We start from the raw sequence: 16,099 nt of genomic DNA, 5'->3' as shown, positions 1-16,099 counted from the left end.
ATGGACAACACTCTGGGTTTTCACACACTAGGCTTGAATAGAAGGTTAAACGTTTTACATTCTTCTCTTTGCATTTATAGAAATGTGTCAGTGGAAAATGTCCAACAATGCAGCCCAATAATAACAATCAAGTCACTCCAGACAGGCTTCAGGGATGCAAAATCTGTTCAGACTGCAGCTCTCACTGGAGTGATAACACAGGCACTTCCACCCCAAGTCATTTGTGTGGGCTCAGTGGTCTGAATTCAAACAGAAATAATCAAAATTGCAGCAAAACCGTATTGCTGATATTTACAGGTGCCTGAGAAGCAATTTTAATACTAAATTTTAGTACTAAATGAACTAATGTTTGCAGGCTGCTTCTCCTACTGTTGTGTCAGCAGTGCATGAGTGAATTCAGCTCAAATTTAGGTATTTCAACACCAAAATCATGACCAAAAGGAACCTCATTTGGGCAGAAAGAGCAGATCAAGTATTACCTTTTTGGTTTGGGTTTTTTTTGTTTTGGTTTGGTTTTGTTTGGTTTTTTGTTTGTTTGTTTGTTTCTTTGTTTTGCACAATGGTAAGTCTGATTTCATGACCAAATTTTCCTGGTTCATTTTGACTCTCTCATATTTGTCAGGCGAACTTGAAAACATCACCAGCTACAAAATAGAAGAATTTCTGCACATGGATGGGCAAATAATCACTTTTAATAACCAAAATCAAATTTCCTAAAAATAGTGAAGGTGCAGGGATTTTGAGAGTGTTTTTTGATCAGATTCTGGGTGAAAACTTGATCCACGTAGTAAAAAGGGGATATTTAAGAACCCTTTTGCAGAAGTCAGTTAGTTCTGTCAGTGAGCATTCATTCTGAAAATGGTAACTGGGATGGAAACCAGAAAAACCTCAGGCACAGCCAAACCAAAATCCTCATTTCATAGCAATGGCTGGTGCCAACTCAATAATACCATCAAAGAAAACATATTCAATCAATACTTAAGCTTTTCTCTTACTACAAAAGGCTATTTACATTGGAAACTGCATTTATGTTTATGAAAAGGGAATTTCTGCAAAGCAACTGTTACAAGGGAACCTGGTTTTTTAGGTTTACCTACGTAAAAACACAGAATAATCATTAGTTGGGCACGGTGTGGTTTCTTGTGCAATAGTAAGACAAATGGAATTACTGTGGGAGTTGGGGAACTCTGGAATGCCAATAAAACAGATCCTTGCTACCTATTGCTGCATTATATAAAGGCTTGGAAATTTTTTATTACAACTATTTGAACGACTAACACAAGATGGTTGTCCCAGGAATCAAACCAAAGGTAAATATTTTTGAAAGCAACAACTACCTCTGCCTGCCTTTGAGGGGTTCCCATAAACTGGCTAAAGCTAATCCTGGTTTTTCGGCCTTCCAAAGCCCCAGGACTTATTCCAAGCCTGACCTACAGAGGGTACTTGCACATTTTAGGTACTCTGGGGGGGTAATTTGTAGATCCTATCTCTGTTTTAAACTTCATCTGCGCTTCCTCTCCTTGCCGGGTAATGTGTTTAATCCCTGACAAACGTCTTTCCCTTGCTCTTTTGTGGTGTCTCTCTGGTTGATTCAGTCTCACATTTCTCAGGATGCCAAACTCTCTCCCTCCCAGCTGTCACGGTGGTGACAGTCCCTTCTCCTGCCAACCATTCCCTGCTCTTCCCACTCCAGGCATCTCCCGTGATTTGCTCTCCTACGGCACCACAATCACCCAGCACGATTCCCATCCTCCATCCACACCTTTTTTCCCCTGGATTTTGGTAAATTTATCTTCTTTTCGCCCAGAGAGGAGCTGAGTATTGGAGTGATGTATTATTCTTAGAAGGATTCACTTAACCTCCCTTTTTTTTGGTGATAGCTTTTTTTATGTCACTTGTGATAGTTTTTTATCTCCTTTCTGTATTCCTAGTTCTTCTCCTTGATTTCTTCTATCAACCAGGTATCCTTACACCAGCTGTCCAAAGGAGGGGAATTTTTAGTATTAAAATTGTGCTCTGACAGCTGAGGCTGTGTCACAAAAGTGTTACAGATCACATCCTTCAAAACTTTCTAGTAGCCGTAAACATTTGCTCTGAAAACCTCGGTGGGTTTTTGCTAAGAGTGTTATTTCTAAAAATCTGGGGGAGTTTTATATAAATAATTATGAATAATGTGCAAATAAAATATATTGAGATGTTCATAATGCCTCTTAGAAACAACAGAAGCATAAATGTCTAATAGAAATAAGAGAAGCATGTAATAAATACGTGTATGGGTACAGATTAGTCTTATTTCAGTGGGGGGATTGCTCTTATGTGAAAATGTTATTTGAAGAACAAACAGTAGACTTATTTTGGGATATGTATTTTTCACTAAATTTAAAGCATTAAAATGATATTTAGTCATAATACATATAGAGATTTAGATATAACCAGTCCTCAAAACTAAAACAAAACCTCTCCTGTGCCTAATGTCTGTGTTTCTAAACTTCCAAAAATACCTTAAAATAATCCCCACAGAAGCACAGAGAAGGTGAAGGGTTTCTTCAAGACAGATATAAGATAGAAAATGCCACATAATAACACTGAAAATTTAAAAAAAAAAAAAAAAAAAAAATTTAAAAATAAAGAAAATTAAAGAAATTAAAGAATTGAAGAAAAAATAAGTAACCACAGAAGGCAGTAAATTAATTTAAATCATTAAAACAAAGTGACAGATCCAGTTTCTCCCTCCCAGTCAGTCCATTTGCGAGGCTATCAGTGCCCCAGCCTTTTCTTTAGCTTGTTTTCTAGGATTTCAAGGACTAAACACTGAGATTTCTAATATAGAAGGGAATGAAGAGGTGGAGAGCTCTCTTTTATGCCCGTGTTCACAGGAGGCACTGCAGGAGAGCGGCCTCTGCACACCTGAGCACCAGGGGAATTGCTGGAACGAGGAAAATCCCTGCCAGGTACAGCGAGGGCAGGTTGTGGGAGCAAGGCAGATCCAAGGAGAAGCTAAAAAGGAATTTTTTAAGGATGTCTCTGACAGTCATAATCTTTTTTTTCTCTGTGTCTATCAGGACAATGGCAATATCACAGTAAATTTTGGGATGTTCTCCTCTGGGAGGATAAAAATCTGAAGCTCATTGCAGTGAGGAAGGCTGTGCTCTCATTTCCACTGAAGTCAACGATTCCTCCAGATGAGTTCAGATTTATAGTGCCCTGAGTGAGAGGAGAATTTGACCCATAATTTTTTTATAAAGTTATGGGGAGTTTTTTTGCAGTGTCTTCCATTTGAAGACTCACTTTACTCTGCCATCAATATTCACACTTTAAAGGCTTATTTCCATCAAGTTCCATCAATGACCTTTAGAAATTGGTCCCTTCAAATAATAAAAAAGACCTCAATTACAACAACATCTGCCTCCATCTAGCACTCTATTTGCCTTACAGAGGGGATGGAATGATGATTAAGTTAATGGGTAGGTCGTTTTCATTTTTCAAATTTACCATGTAAGTGGCTCCATGAATCACCAATTATTGGGAGCCCAGTCATGGAATCAGTGGCAAAACAGCCATTGACTTCCACAGGCTCTTTTCCTGGACACTTCAACCAGGGGAAGTGGGCTACTGGCATTTATCAACCTTGAGAGCCCATAGGATGATATATTTAGGGCTGGAAAATAAACCAGGCTCCTTTGACTACCTCAGCTTTTCCTACAGGCACTCCAGCAGGGAGGATCCTGCTTGAAGGGACTGAAAATTGTGTTGTGTGTGTGGATTGCTGGTGGTGACCATGGCAGTGAACCCCTGAGGGGAGGGGATGTGTGAAATACAGGGGGTGTAAAATATAGGGGGTGTATGATGTAAGAAAAGATACATCTCAGACACAGAGAGAGATGAAAAGACACCAGTTTGGGATTTGGGAAGGAATTCAGCTTCAGCTGGGAGAGAAAGGCCAAGAGGGTGAGCCCCAGACAGTCACCCCTGCAGCAGTTACCTTTTCCTGGGTCTTCTGGAAAGCCAGACAAAGCCACCACCTCATCCTTCTGTCCAGTTCCTTCTGGATCTTGGCAGAGTTTCCTCAAAGGGTTCAGTTTTCTGACTTTACTCAGCCTTGGTCTGGACTTGGTTGAGATTAAAAACACAGATTGGCTCAAACACAGTATATTTTAAGAGAACAGAAGCTTTTAGCAAATGAAGGTTAAAAAGACATCAGGTCATCAATGAAGTAGAAAACAGACCCCTACAAGTGTGTTAAAAAGCAAATAAAACACCACTATGTACATTATGATCAGATTTCTGACACACCAGCTATTAAAAAAGAAGGAGCAGAACAACTTGTAGTGCTGGAGACGAAACTTTAAGAGACTGAGGGTGCACTGAAACAAATTGAACCGTGGTGAAGCAAACACCACACAGCTCAGATCTCCTCAGAGCAGAAACACACCATGCTGAGAGCCTGTTTGACCATTCCGTGTGTTGACAAAGTTACAAAGATCAAGATCATTAGAGTGAGATAAAGATCAAGATCATTAGACTGAGTAAGTAGACAAGATTTACAAGAAAAGGAACAGTAACATGGAAAAATAGAGGTGAAGGGTTTTATTTGAACTGACAAATTGCATTTATTATTTAAACACTATAAATCATCAATTGGCTGAACAGCAGAAGGAGCCTGGGAAGATGAGATATAAAAAGAACTTAAACACGAGGCCAATCTGATCAGCAAAAGGGCAATAAAAAAAAAAAAAAAAAAAAACAGACCAGAAAGTTACATTCTGAAAGTTGTAAATTGAAAGAGTAGGTTTGGTTTGGATATCAGGAAGAAATTCTTCCCTGGGAGGGTGGGCAGGCCCTGGCACAGGTTGCCCAGAGAAGCTGTGGCTGCCCCATCCCTGGAAGTGTCCCAGGCCAGGTTGGACGGGGCTTGGAGCACCCTGGGCTGGTGGAAGGTGTCCCTGCCCATGGCAGGGGGTGGCACTGGATGGGCTTTAAGGTCCCTTCCAACCCAAACCACTCTGGGAATCTGAATAAAATTAGATAAGCCACAAAGTGGGCTGAATGGTGTGACTTCAGTGTTTGGAACAGCTGGACTGCAAGACATGAAACAGCAGCACTTCACCGACCAAAAATGCCAAAGGGAAGGAGTAAAATCACTTGTGTCACAAAGGAAGGAGGGAGACTCGGAAAATGAAGTGCAGTGAAGGGTCTGTAGGATGAAATGTGTCCAGTGCCATGGGAGGAGCACCAGGAACATCCTCTGAGAAACCCAGAAGCTGCAAAATTCATCTGCATGTAAATGAATACTCAGAGAAATGTCCTTTTATCCTCACTGGGAGTGTGGTTGAACACACACAAATATATACACACATTCCTTCTAGTGGTGGAAGTTTTCCCTCTGTCCTCTGATAGCCAAAATAATTCCCTATCATGTTGGAATATATCTGTTGTGAGAATCAATGCATCTGGGATGTGATAACATTAACAATACAAAGCAAAATTTTATTTCTCCAGAGAATCTTCCTGTTCAAGCTGCTTTTCCTTATCCTTCAAGGCTCTGGCCTGTATTCATCTGAAGATAATTTACATCAATGTATATCAACTCTAAGCCAGGTTTATGAACTTCATTCAAAAGTCAGGATTCCTCTGAGCTATTAAACCATTAAAGGCCTCTGTCATTTTTCATATCAAGGTTACTAATCAAGTGATTAAACCAGTTAAAGTTACAACTGCAGCCGTAAAAATGCAACATTGTCCCCCATTTTATGAGATCAAGAACAATCCTAGATTTATATGTGAGAACTGTGTAATTAAAAGGAACTTAAAATACTGTTCCTAATGCCATCAAAAAGGAAGCTGGCTGATTCTCCTTTCCAGGAAGGAACTTTATGTTGCATTTCATTTAAATATATTTCAAATGCTGCATCACTTTGATTTACCTCAGTCTCTCTAGATTAGGAGGCGGGATGAGCTTCCAACCTCAGAAGTGCCTCATCAGGAACAAGGAGATATTAGCACAGAACAATCAGCAGGGGCTTTGATCCTGAAAGACCCAGGGAGTAAAACATTCCCTGGTTTTGCCAGAGCTCAGGGAGAGCCCTGGCAGAACCAGCCCTGTGCAGGGCTGTGCCTGGAGGTGATGTTCATTCCTGTGAGACGTTCAGCCTGGTGACCCATTTCACTTGCCAGAGAAGCAGCTTCCAGAATGGAGCATCCCAACTTCGTGGGAAGGGGAGAAGAGGGAAATTTGACTCCCCTCTGACTCCTGTGAAGCTGCAGCTTCAGGGATGGGTTGGTTTTTTTCAGACACTCGTGGCCTCAAGTGCACTAAGAGCTATGACTTAACAAATCTAGAAAAGGATCCCTCATTTTGGGCTAATCTCCCCCTGGAATTTTCTGTCTCCATGTTTTGTGGAGGGTGACCACTCAGATATTTGTAACTCAGTCAAGCAATGCTACTTCAATAATGATCACTCCTGCTCCAGCTTGTTACATTCTGGATCTGGGCAGCCTTAATTAGTTTCCTTATTAACACCCAACAGAATTATTCATGTGTTTTTATGGGTGTCTGAGCATTTTGCTGGTTAGAAACTTCTTTTTAAAAAGCAAACCAACAGCTGGAGTTAATGTTACATGAAAAATATTAATTTAACTCACATTTTCAGTAACTCTTCACCTCCTGAATTTCTGCAGCTGCATTTGAATCATCCAGATATTGCTTTTTAAGTGCAAGCTATTCTAGGGAAAAGACAAAAAGTGGATTATTCAACCATTATATGTAAATGTATGTGTATGTATACACACACATATATATATTTGCAAGCTATTTTTAATAGGCAGTGGAAAGCTGAAATTTGCTGTAGAAACCTTTGCTATAGAAACCTTTTCCTGGAGGAGAAATGTGTTAAAATTCATTGAAGAAATCTTGCTGACAACTTCACTGAATTCTATTGCTGTTTCTATTTTGGGGCAGTTTGTGAAGGATTTATCAGCTTTGTGAAAAGCTAAAAGATGCTGTTGTGCATTGTATGATGATCCAATGAATTCAGCCTTCATGTTGCCTTTCAGACTTGTGCACTACAGCAATCTTTCAGTTTTATGATGGGATGCTGCTTATCAAACATCACTTGAGCTGTGTTCAGAGAATGGGGGGGAAAAAAAATTATGCCCTTGAATGAAAACCAGCCCTGTCCAACCTGGCCATGGACACTTCCAGGGCTGGGGCAGCCACAGCTTCTCTGGGCAACCTGTGCCAGGATCCCCCCACCCTCCCAGGGGACAACTTGTCCCTAATATGGAATCTAAGGACACACCTGGGCTGGAGACCAGCTTGGTAGGAGCTCAGGGTTCAGGCACAGCATCCCCAAAGTGCTTCTGCAGGAGCCTTGAAGTGACTCGCCCCAAAAGAAGGGTCAGAGATCCATTTGCCACAGCTTTCAGCAGCACCCAAGCATTCCAACTCCTCCAAAATAGACTCTGACACCCTGTTTCAACCTGGCTTTTGTGTGAGGCTGTGGAAGAGAAAAATGATCCAAGTTATTTCAATTTCTTCAACAAAGCCCTCTCAGGGAAACAAATAACAGCAAACAGAACGAAACCAAGTCCTCCTCCCCAAATTTCAGAATAAAGCAGCTGTAGGTATAAAATTTTCATGTTATCTATTGTAACTCACAATAATTACATTTATTATTGGCTTATTTTAATCATCTTTAGAGACACTAGAAAAAAAACATTTTCCTTTCAAATTGAACAGAACACGGAGTTCTAGATTACTTATATTTATGAAAGGAATGGTATGATGTGATGTGCCAGCAGGAGACAGGATATGCCAACCCAGGAGATCTTTTCCTGCTTTTATTTCTCTTTCAGTGTTCCTGTGTTCCTACTTAGGAGGCTGGAATAATAAAAGTGGTGCTCATAATATGTAATATATTTTTCCAGATTACTTTAATAGTGTCAAAAAGATAACCAATGAATAATCATAATAAAATACATGTAAAGGGGATCACAAATCTCACTGATGCAGAACAGCAAGAATTTATTTTCAAAGTGTTGCTAATGACTTTCTGCCTGCTCCTTTGAAAATCTCTCTGAGCTTAGCACTATCCCTTGGAAATCCAATTCATAAATTCAGAGGCAGCATGAAATTCCAGTAGGAAATAAAACACTTTCATTCCAGTGTATTCCAGCACGTTAATGCTGTTTGTTAGAACATGAAGTGCAGTAAACATCGCTCTGAAATACAAACAAGGAGCGATGTCTGTGTGTGGGTCTGGAAAGTTTCTGGGTTAAAAGCCAAAGCTCAGTGCACAAACAACTCAGATTATGAAGAAATGGATCCAGATGATGTTCCATGGCTAATGCAAAGAGAAAGAGCACCTGGGAGGGGATCGTGTCTTTCCTGCGCCAGGAAATCGCTGCAGGAGCCGCTGCTGTGGGAGCTGCAGGGGCAGCCGTGACACTTCCCAGCCCCCTACCAAAAACAGCAGTGTGCAGAGAGCAGGTGCTGCAGGCTGCTGCTTTGGCAGCAGTGCTGTGTCATCCAGCAGCTGCTGATAAGTGATAATTTTTCCTGGGAGCTATCTCAGAAGCCTTCCTCCAAGTGCCTGCTCCTCGTGACTGCCTCTGCTCTCATCTCCCTCCGAGTGCTCCTCTTCAGCCACTCAACTGATCTGCTCTGCCTGGAGGGGGAGAGAAAGTGGCTGAATTTCTAAATATTGCCACTAACCACACATTGACTTGTACCAGGACTCTGGAAATAACTGGTAGTCTCCTTGTTCCACGTTCTCCAGAGCTCTGCTGAACACTTCTGCTCGGAGCAGATGGAAAAGGTTTCTCGTACTGCCCTGATTGCCAGCACAGATTTGGCTGCCTCGTGTCAAGAGCTGACCACTCCCTTTTCCTCTTCTCAAACAGAATGGCTTGGGTTGGAAGGGACCTTAAAGCCCATCCAGTGCCATCCCCTGCCATGGGCAGGGACACCTTCCACCAGCCCAGGTTGTTCCAAGCCCCGTCCAATCTGGCCTTGGATGCTTCCAGGGATCCAGGGGCAGCCACAGCTTCTCTGGGCAACCTGTGCCAGGGCCTGCCCACCCTCCCAGGGAAGAATTTCTTCACAATATCCAATCTAAACCTGCCATCTCTCAATTTGAAGCCATCTCCCCTTGTCCTTCCTGTGCCGGGTGCCCCAGAGCTGGACACAGCACTCCAGGTGGATTCTCACCTAGTGGGTGTGATGGGTCCCAGGGGTGCCCAGGCACATGGAGCTCCTGTCCTGCATCATAGGAGGTTCATGACCACATGGAAACTCTGCCAAGCACACATGTGAAACCACAGGTGACACAGCAGTGGGGTGAAATGGAGCTTCTTGGGGAAAAAAAAAAACTAAAATTAAAAAAAAACCCTTGATTGCAAACCAGAGTAATTACCTTTGAAAAAAAAAAGAGGAGATTAATTAACTGCAGCTCCTGTAGGTCCTGGGGAATGGGAGGTTGTCAAGCCCAGTCCAGTTCCTGAGACAAGAAGTGAAAGATCACCCACCTGGAACGGCACCACCGGGGAAGGCTCCGGAGCTGCCGCCGTGGCTTCCGTGGGAAACCTCACATCTCTCTCATCTGCAGCTCTCCCAAAGTATTCAAAGAGGAGTGAAAGTGACCTCTGCTGAATGCAAACTTCTTCAATAACCAAGGAACTTGCCTCTACATAGTTCACTTTTAATTGCAATGTAATATTTTTAATAATTGTGTGAAATGCCTATAAAAGAAGAAACAGCAACTTCATCAACTCTGATGACTTAATTACTGGAAAGGCAGAAAGAATAAAAAAAAGGAGGAAATATCAAGAATTGGCCAATTTGGGATCGTGGAAGGTGTCCCTGCCCATGGCCGGGGGTGGAACTGGATGGACTTTGAGGTCCTTTCCAACCCAAACTATCTTGTGATTCTAAGTTCATGCCCTCTTACCTGCTGCGAAAGAACCCAACCATTCCTATTCCAGTTTGATGGCAAAAGGCTGATTTTTGTGTTTTCCACTTTACTCTTTCTTAACTGTCTAGAAATCCAGGGATCCTGACAAATAACAAACTCTCTTAGTGACTGTTGTTCTCTGGCACTCCTGCCCTGGAGCCTCAGGAGAGTTTAGTGCATTATTAAATATCAATTCCAGCTCTGTCATTTCAGGTTTAATGCAGCTGATGCTGTCTTTGAAAGTCAGGGCCTAAAACAATCAGAGGAGTATCTCATTGCTTAAAATTAGACCTCTAAATCCGCCTTAAACATCCAAATAAATCAGATGAGTGTCCTCAAAAATGCTGAGAACCCTGTGGCACTGACAGACACCAGTGGGACTGGATGACACCCAGCATCTTTAGAAACAAAGGACTCTGGTTTATACCAAAATGCACAGGCTCACTTGGGAAATGGCAGCTACCCCCACTTGAATATCTCCTTCAGAGAACTCTGTATTTCATAACCTGAAATGTTTTCATTTCCTGGAATAGCTGTGTTTATTACTTTAATAAACTCAATTAGGAAATATGGTTATTGGTTTCCTAACTAGGCTGAATTAAGTTTCATTACAAAATAAAATCCGAGATCCTCATTCATACTTGGCATAAAGGCACTTAAAATGTTAAAACAACAATGTTCCTTCTCCTTTTCCTTTTAATATGGAGATAAAGAAAATCCTTCCTGTTTTAAACCTAGAGCTACTCCCAACATTTCAAATGGACTAAAATATCATAAATAAAAATTTTAATTAAAATATCTAGCGTGGAACGTTTTTAGACTTCCTACATGTATGATTTTTTTTTTCTGTTTGCCGTAGATCACAGAATAAACACCATAAAATGTCCTTTTTAAAGTGGCAGGGTGATGCTCCAAAGCTCTTACCTTGTGTCCCCTGTAGGAAGGGCTGGTGGTAATCCCTTCTTTGGAATGAGGTGAGTGACAGGCACTTGGGCTGCAACACCACAGCAAAGTAAAAATTAACCAATTATCTGTCATTCCCAGACACAATTAGCTTGTCTCACACACAGTCCAATGGTTGTGTTGGGGCATCTCTCAGGTATGAAAGGAAACACCAGGTAGCAGCAATTTTGGGGGGTTATTCCCTTCAGATCTGACACTGGGACAGTTGGGTCATGAGTTTCTCAATAGTTGCTGCTCTGTGAAGCATCTCTCAGCACTCTGCTTGTCACATCCCTCACAGGCCAATTACTGCTGCATTTATTAATGAAGAATCACTGAAGCACGAGCTAATTCTTTTATCTTCACTTTTGTACCAGCAAATTGGTGTTCAATTGTATGAATTTAAAAAAAAATAGAAAAAAGTGGGTGGACACTGTCACAAAGATAAAACCCTATCAAATCCCATCACAGAAATGGTTAAAGCACTGTTTATTTCCAAACAGGAGCCTGTTCAGTACATTTTAAAAAGCCACAGAGCTGCTTTGGACTGTGGGTGGGTTATTGTGGACGAATTTCCACTTGCTAGGTTTTCAAATGACAGATTATCCCCAACAAAAATGATTGTGGAGCTGAGCTGAAAAGGGTCCCCAAGATGAAAAGGTTTGGTTACGTGTAAATATAATGGCAGATTCACAAATGTTCATCTTGTGGCACGAAAATTACTGTTTGTGTGTCAAAAAGGAGTTCTGCAAACTTTTTGTTCCAGATTCATAATTAAATCACTGCACTTTCTACTTACCTCTTTTGAATATTGCAGGGCTATAGGACGGGAGAAGAGAGAAAGCATTAAATACAGTTCGTGTGACAGAAGTTAACAAAAGAAGAAATACTGAAAAAGCTTTATGAGGGCTTTAATAAGTAACTAAATGACCCAAACCAAACAAAGTACTTACCACTGGGAAGTCAAGCTGAGCCAAAGCCCTATTTGCAAATGTGGAAGGCTTAATGACACAACTGTTTAATTCTTTGTCTTCTCTCAGATTTTTCTCTTTTAAGCTCTATTGAAGTGTACAGACAATGCAGCTTAAGATAAGCCACCTTCCTGCAAGCCAGGCAAGCCACTCCACTGAAATCAGGGAGAGGATTTCTGGCATAATGCAGTTTCAGGCATTAGGATGTAAAAATTGTAGCTTTTATTTTATAACAAACCTTATGACCTTCCTGGACCCCAATCCAGCCCTCAGCACATTTTTCCCTCTGATGGTTTAGCAATAGTTAAAAAGGTAATTCATATATCCAAAGCTATTAATCTATCAGAGAAATTTAAGTTCAGAAATCACGGTGTCTTAAAAAGCAAGAGTTTTTTGCAGACTTTTCCCGAGTCTTTGAGTGCCTCAGACAAAAGCAGCACTTGCTCAGGCAGCTGCTCAATCCACACTCACGGGTCACGGATGGCAGAAATAGAAATGCAGTAAATCACAAGGAAATCAGGAGACATCCAAGAACAAAATGCTTTTTTGAGGGATGCTTGATGTGGGACCATCACGCATTCACCGAGCACTTGGATGAAGGGTTGAGTGTTTCCTCCTCCTGCAAGGAGGGGAGGACCAAAGCCCTGCTCCTGGCACCAGGGACAGGCATTTCTGCCTCTTGGCTGTTGCTGCCACTGCTCTGTGCCTTTTCAGGCTTCATTCCTGAAAGGGCAATAATTGAAGTGATCAATATTGCTGAGAGGAGCAGCAGGGAGGACTCAAATTCTAATCTCCTCTTTTGGCTTCACATCCGTTTTTCACGGACGTAACAAGAGAACAGAGCAGGACACTCGACACCACCAGGCAAGAAGGGAAGAGTAAATTATGAATTAAAGCTAAAATAAACCAGGATTGCACTATTGCTTAGGGCCTCAGACCACTATTAATCTTCATGAAGACAATAATTCAATGGAACATGCAATACTGACCACTGGTGCTCTGTTTCAGAAACAACCCAAGCTCTTTTAGAAACAATTCAGCTCTGATCTTCCCATATTCTCACTGGTCTGCTGGTCCAGTGCAGACATTCCCATACACAAATTATACCCTCATCTAATTTATTCTGAAATCCTGCTGAAATCCATAGGAATTTGGCATAAGAAAATATTAGAGTATATTGCATCATGATGTTTGGATGGGATATTGGGAAGGAATTCCTGGCTGGGAGGGTGGGCAGGCCCTGGCACAGGGTGCCCAGAGAAGCTGTGGCTGCCCCTGGATCCCTGGAAGTGTCCAAGGCCAGGTTGGATGGGGCTTGGAGCACCCTGGGCTAGTGGAAGGTGTCCCTGCCCGTGGCAGGGAGTGAGACTGGATGGGCTTTAAGGCCCCTTCCAACCCTCTGTGATTCTACACAGAATTGGGGTAAATGGTCAGTTATAATAAATACTTTAATTACAGCTAATTTATCAGCTACAAGCACACAAACAGAAGTGGGCCAAGATGCAGCTCACATAAACAAAGCCAAGATCTCGGGTGTTAGGAAGCAAACTGAGAAAGAATTACCAGGTTTTATGTTTTCCACAACTTGGAGAAGCAAAACTGCTGATGCTCTGATATGTTTCACAAAACTTGCTGTGAACAGCATGGCACAGAGGTTCAGGCAAATGTGCTGTAATGAGAAGATGTAGGATGTAAAAATAATTAGTCAAGGTTTATGGAGCCTACCAGCTAAACACAGGAAACTGTGAAGTTATCAAAGGCTCTGTACGGGGGTCTGATGATAGGAAAGTGTGGTGTGGCAGATTCAGAAAGAGGATCTGCATAACTGGAGTTTGTCAGGGCAGGTTGGGGTTGAATATTAGAACAAGGTTCTTCCCCCAGAGGGTGGTTGGCACTGAACAGGCTCCCCAGGGCAGTGGGCACAGCCCCAAGGCTGAGAGAGCTCAGGGAGTGTTTGGATGATGTTCTCAGGCACAGGGTGTGACTCTTGGGGATGGGCCTGTGGAGGTCTGAGGGTTGGACTCGATGATCCTTGTGGTCCCTTCCCATTCTTTGATTCTGTAATACAACTTCATTGCCAATTACTGTTGTGTTTAGTCATTGTAAGTACAGCAAAACATTGATAAAATTACTTCCTTGCACTGTATCATCTATTGCTTTATTTACCTTTATAAACTCCTTCCTCCATTTCTGTTCTTAACATATTTTGAAACAAAGAGTTCTTGAGAGCCTTCACTGGGACTCAGACACTGGTTTCCCTTCAAACCAAAATCACAGAAGGAGCTTTGAAAGTGCCCACGTTCATCTTTCCCTACCCTCATCATTAAAAATATTCTTTCCACATTGCCAGTAATTTTCATCAGCCAAGATCAAAGAATTCTGCACGCTGGGGAGGACTGGGGGAGTCACCTAAACAGCAACAACCACCAGGAGCTCCTGCATTGTGTCACCTGCAGGTAATGTGGTGAGTCACAGAGCACAAAGCAGGCACCTGCAGAAAGCTTTAGAGCAAACAGCCGTCCCAGGGGAAGGTGCAGACTAATTAAAACCGGTGCTACAAAAAGATGTTGCTGTTCTAACATGTGTTCGTGTGAGCCGGTGCACGAGAGAGCAATAAAAGAAATGTCAGAGGAAGGCAGAAATCGTGGAGGAGCCTGAGCTCAGGGATGCAAAGACAAGTGGCTGGGGAAGCAGGGCACCAGCTCTGGTTGCAGCAGACAGAGTTCTCTGAAAAATTCAGCGACTGGAGGAAAATGTGCAGATGCGAATGGTGACAGTGCCAAACGTGGCCGTTTGATTCACGTATAATCATAATCACAAATTATGACATGGACTCACCTGTGTGCACTCACAGTCCAGGATAAGATATCTCCAAGATTCTTGTAGCTGTGCTGGAGTAGGAAAGAGGAGGCTTAGATTTCCAGGTCCTTACTCAAGGCTCGATCTGCAATCCCCAAATCCCTCCCTGGTGCTGCTGGGCAGCTCCACACCTCTCACCCTGCTCACCTGTATGACAGAGATTCCCTGGAAAGCCCTATGGAAGGAAGGCCTTGTCTCCTTGCCTCTGTCCCCTTGGTTCCAAGATCACCAGGGCAGTGGGCAGCTGCTGCCTGGGAGACATAAATTCCACAGCAAATGCACCTGAAGGCTTGACTTCATTCCCACTTCACATCTGTCATGATACAGAGCAGAGCTGGATCTTTGATGGGAGACAAAAATGTTTGAGGTGACAAAAATCACCTGGGTTCCAATCAGTGTGCTGGAAACTGAAGCCTAAGGAGCACCTAAGCCTTCTCATAAAGGAACAAAGAATTAGGAGCCCACCTTCCCCTCCTGTATTCAGCCTGCTGGAAAAAGGGAAAAATTAAAAATCCCAAGTGCTTGAAACTGGACAGCAAGCAGTGCCTGGGCCCCTGGAAGCTGTGTGATAAATCCTTCCCCATCTGGTTGGTCTTCAGCTAATTAACTGACAGGGTTGCAAATGAGCAGCAGTTAATTGGAGCACTTTGTTCTCCCTCTCCCTGGCAGCAATGAAATGGATTCCAGATGACCACTGGTTCAACAGTTTCCAAGTAATCTCCATTCAGTGCCATCAGTGCTGGCCCAGCCTCCCAGCAACTTGTACACCTTGGACTGGGAATCCAAAGAGCTTCACTGGAAAGGGAAATTTGTATCAGGACAGAGTGGGCAGATGTGTGCATGCTCCAGTTCCAGTGAGATACTGGAAAACAAGCCACCTGCAAACAATGGGAGGCCAGCTGAGCTCCAGCCTTGCCTTTTCTCTGCAGCCAAGGAAAACCTCTGCATTAGCCCATGGAACCTGGAGGCACAAAGGTCCTCTGTGCAAGAGAACTGCAGTATTAAAGAGATGGTTCTGTGAGTCTCCAAATCTGGGGTCTTCAAATCTGGGGTCCTAAGAAGGAGAAAAAGAACCCAAGTACCACAGCTGAGGGTGTTAAAGTAGCACCTGCAAGCTTTTGGGACCAGGAGCCCCATGGAGCAGCCTGTCTGCCTGCCAGCCCCACTCTCATCCAGCCCACCATGGCTATTCCCACAGCCAGGGAGAGCCTCTCCCTCCAAAGAAGTGATTTAGGAACCCCAGCTGTCATTTCTCCTTCCTCCAAGAACCCCCTTCCCTTGTACCTGCTGCCATCCAAGGATTTTATTTCTCTGGCATTCCTCTCCTGAGCTGCCAGTGCCCTTTCCAGCAGCATTCCCAGTGACATTATCCACTCC

At 42.9% G+C, this 16,099-nt stretch overlaps 1 long non-coding RNA gene across 1 annotated transcript; it reads right to left on the bottom strand.

Annotated features, from left to right (window-relative positions):
- Window positions 1–13,466: 13,466 nt before the first annotated feature.
- Window positions 13,467–15,009, bottom strand: LOC126638929 (uncharacterized). Its single transcript, XR_007628720.1, has 3 exons — window positions 14,870–15,009; window positions 14,702–14,754; window positions 13,467–13,532 (listed from the first exon to the last, which is right to left on the bottom strand). It is a non-coding gene; the product is annotated as an uncharacterized LOC126638929 (long non-coding RNA).
- Window positions 15,010–16,099: the final 1,090 nt, after the last annotated feature.

The sequence above is a fragment of the Myiozetetes cayanensis genome, unplaced genomic scaffold (genome assembly GCF_022539395.1).
Source record: "Myiozetetes cayanensis isolate MyiCay16 unplaced genomic scaffold, myiCay2020 scf18, whole genome shotgun sequence".
NCBI classification, from domain to species: Eukaryota; Metazoa; Chordata; class Aves; order Passeriformes; family Tyrannidae; genus Myiozetetes; species Myiozetetes cayanensis.
Note: the sequence above shows the minus strand (reverse complement) of the source record. Positions and strands in the feature narration are given on the sequence as shown.